The sequence below is a fragment of the Engraulis encrasicolus genome, chromosome 12 (genome assembly GCF_034702125.1).
Source record: "Engraulis encrasicolus isolate BLACKSEA-1 chromosome 12, IST_EnEncr_1.0, whole genome shotgun sequence".
NCBI lineage: Eukaryota > Metazoa > Chordata > Actinopteri > Clupeiformes > Engraulidae > Engraulis > Engraulis encrasicolus.
In genome coordinates, this window is record NC_085868.1 from 4,685,040 (window position 1) to 4,689,552 (window position 4,513).

Consider the following 4,513-nt stretch of genomic DNA (forward strand, 5'->3'; position numbering starts at 1 on the left):
TAGACAGTAAGCTGTTAAAATGTAAAATAAAACGCAAATTAAATGTATACTTATACAGTGTCAAATAGGCTATATTCATAAGGCATCTATTACATGAGCATTAATTTGGAACTGAGTGATTACTGACTGATTACTTTACTATACAGTTACTGTTCATTATGCAGGCCGAACTCTACACTGTAATTATATGATAATCATATCTTGATTATGGGTACAGACTTGGCAAGGATATATTAATGATCTACTGAGAAATCTTAACAAATGTGAGGCCTTTTGAGAAACTAATTTTGTTTGTGTGTGTGTGCGTACACAGGGGGCAGGTGGTGTGTTCTCCAGGAAAGATGGCAAAAACAACCCTCATTAAACTGATACAGTAGGCCTACATTTCTCTTTTAATGATGAAATGATCTGCTCTTAATGATGAAATTCTCTGTTTTAAATTTGCACACTGTGATCCCAGTGCTGCACTTGAATTAGGGGAGATGGGCAGTTATTTAGTTCCTCTGTCTAAGGCGGTTACATGACGCTATTCCGATATGCCGCTATTCCTACATTGATGTCTATTGTCGGAATACCGTTGCGAGATATGCCATTTTTGTGGTTTGTGCTACGTTGCTCAGCTTTTATCAGTTTAGGGAGAGTGTATCCAGTTACCCTAATCCTAAACCTAACCCTAACCCTGACCCTAACCCGAACCCTAACCCTACGGTATGTTCGATGTTGGAAAAGTGTTATGTCGGAATAGCGGTTGCCCCCGTCTAATGCTACATCTAAACCTATTGATTCATAATTGATTTGCTTCTTTAGGTAACACTTTACTTGACACTGGCATAATGCATATGACATAACAGTGTCATAATCATAACAGTGCCAAAACAGTGCAGAGGTGGAACGTAACTAAGTTTTACTTTGCTACTATACTTAAGTAGTTTTTTTCTGGAATTTGTACTTACTTGGTGTACAACTTTTACTTTCACTTGAGTAATTTTTTCGCTGGGTACTTCTACTTTTACTTAATTACACAACCTCAGTACTTCTTCCAGCTTTGAAACAGTGTCATGACAGTCATGAACATGTCATAAACATTTGCCATGAAAAGTTGACATTGTTTGGGCTGTCTTTACCATATCCCGAATGTCACTCAATTGACAACGGTCATAAAATGTTTATGACATGGACATAATGTTTATGACACGTCCATGACTGTGTTACAACACTCTTACGATGCTGTCCTGTCATACAGTACATATGACGATGGTGTCAAGTAAAATGTTACGTTTTCCCCTCCCCTTCATGGACTATGTCGCATCTCTGAAAGGACTAGAATTGTGATTGTTTCTTCAATGTCAAGTTCTGTGCAATCTTAGCGAATAGCGAAGTCCCACCAGGTTTGTGAGTGAAGATTGCACAGCAGTGAGTCAGCACACAGATTTGGTGATAACCGTAGTTGATTAATGAGAATGCCAGTAAGGAGATATACTGTATTACTGTGACAGCCCACCTGGGAAACTCCAACTCCCATTGTCATTGTGACACAGCACCCCACAGCATACAAGTGTTCACTGCACATGGCACACAACGAAACTGCATTTTTTATGCCTCATCCGTGCAAGGGGGTAGCCCCCAATGGCGCTCCAGGGGAACAGTGCGGCGGGACGGTACCATGCTCAGAGTACCTCAGTCATGGAGGAGGATAGGGGAGAGCACTGGTTAATTACTCCCCCCACCAACCTGGCGGGTCGGAAGTCGCACCGACAACCTTTGGGCTACAAGTCTGAGGCCCTAACCGCTTGCCCATGCTGTGCTACCTCTGAAGTGAAAATTAAGCAATATATATTGCTTTATTAGATACTGCTTTTTTAATTCTCTGGATAGGAGACGTAGACTTGCAGCCGAAAAGTCATACAGCCTGTTCTCCAATCTAACTTGGGTAAGGGGGAGCGAAGTACAAGTACTGTGCACACACTTCTCCCTTGTGCATCACATACTGGCATCATGAAAAGTTGTGTTATTTTCACGCTTGTGCATTCCACATGTTTGTGCTATGCATTTTCTTATTAAATCGTGGATGGAAACAATGCAGAAAAGCAGTTTTGTCACGTGACCAGGCTGATGGGAGGCAAGTGGCTTTCGCGCGCAATTTCAAAATGTGAAAATGCTAAGGCGTGCCCTGACCAAAAGCATCCCTAGCCCTAACCAGTCAGTAAGGCAACCTTTCTACAGCTTTACTTTGGGCAACAACAGCAAAACTAGCAAGGAAAACGGCAAAATTGTGCCCAGACCATAACCACTCCTCCCCCCTAACCTGTCACATGGCGCTATAGAGCACGAGGAAACAAGCAAAAGTGTGGTGCACACACGCGATAGACGGTTCAAATCAGCATTCAGTCACACGCATTGCCATGATGCCATGTTGTGCATTCTTACATGAGTTACTGTCCATTCCAGCATTGCCTCACGTTTTCATTTTGCGTGGCTGACTTCCCAGAGGATCAACAATGGATGTCTCTGGCACCGTGTCCTTTGAACTAGAAAATTAATCCACTTGTAATATACTGTGTTGGGGTACCGTATAAGATTGTCTGTGTAATGTTTTCTGAATTATTGTCCTTAGTATGCCTCAGCAAAGACATGGTTATTTCTGTGAAAGGCTCAGCTACTCATTCTTCCGAGCACTGCTTACATAGGTAGGTGCACATACTCAGTAGGTCAGTCATAATTTCATTGTGTGTGGATTATAATTGACCCTTTTCCACTCCCCTTTTCTACCCTGTTCAACCCTCATTTGTTCAGCTGGCTGAACCGAGCTGAATGGGTACTGTACCTGCCTTCTATCCAGAATGCTGTGCGTTCCCACAATTTAAAAAAGTCATGGCGGCCACCCGATCAGTTACCTTAGAATTCTCTTTAGTTTGATACTCAATTGAGTTGATACTAAAATCAAAGCAAAAAAAAAACATTGTAGTAGCCACATATGATGCTGCTCAAACTATTTATAGCACATTTCTATAGATTAGATATTCGCTGGCCTAGCGTTAGTCAACTAGCCTATGTAAAGTAATGCTTCGTGACAACCTCAAACAACGTAACTCGAACCTTACCCCCAATAACACCTTTGGTAATGGAAATACAAAGCAGGCTGACTGAACACCACCACTCAGCTCAACACGACACAGCCAGGTTGTATGTGGAAAAGGGCCTTATGTGTGTGGGATATGACCAAGGGGGGATTTGTGGAAGGGTAGCAAGTTGTTAGATGCATTTACCACCTGAATATAATGTACTACGCAGTGTGCATCATGTCAGATAACTGTTGTGCATGTCCTCATTTGAAGTAACTAACACAATTTGATAATCCGTTGGTTTGAGTGCTGTCTATTCAGTCTGTATTTTGAATGTCTTTTTAAATGACTTTCCTTGGTTTGTGGCAACACTTAAGCAGTGTGGTACATTGCATACATAGTACAGTACTTTGCTGATGTAGTGCATCTGAGTATTTAGTACAGTAGTTGGTGAATTGGCAGTGCCTAGGCAACCATTGAGCAATTAGGTAGGCCTACATTTTGCAAAAATACAGTATATCTTAGATATCTGACTCTGAGAAAGAGCATGGTGCTACACATTCCAATGTGATCGTCCCTTGTCATGCACAGGGTATGGGTGCATTGCTAGGGTACTGAAATTGAGCTGGGCTGATTAGGAGAAAATGGCATGAAGAGACGGCAAGCATGAGCCTTATTGTCTCCATTACTGCTGAGACAGTGAGATTGCCACCTCCCTGCTTGCCTTTGGGTTTTATGATGATAACTACTATCCCCCCAAGAAAATATACACATGCACGCACGTGAGCGCTCACACACACACACACACACACACACACACACACACACACACACACACACACACACACACACACACACACACACACACACACACACACACACACACACACTGGACTGCCCCCTTTTAGGTCCTCTTTAGGTCCTGTGTGACATCATCACCTGATTAATAAACCACCAGTCATGATTGGTTGACTGAATCTGCCAATGCTGCTGCTTCTCATTCCCACATAACTGTATGTAATTTATATTTTTATCGATTGCAATTCCACCCCAGCATCATGGCTGGAGCTGGAAAAATGAAATCTCAGGCTAATTAGATTTTCACTCACACAGTTCCATCTTGTGTAGGCTTCCCTCATTTACTGTGACGATACCACACTGGGTATAAACTCTCTCTCTGTATGTGTGTGTGTGTGTGTGTGTGTGTGTGTGTGTGTGTGTGTGTGTGTGTGTGTGTGTGTGTGTGTGTGTGTGTGTGTGTGTGTGTGTGTGTGTGTGTGTGTGTGTGTATCTTGCGTGGTACCAGACCTTAGCCATTTCTATTTCTACAGTAGATATCATGATAGCAATATCATGATTTCTACAGCCAATATCACCATGTAAGTAATGTAAAAGCTTGAGGGGAAAAATACGGGGAATTTAAAAAAAAAGAGTTCTCTTGTACTTCACCA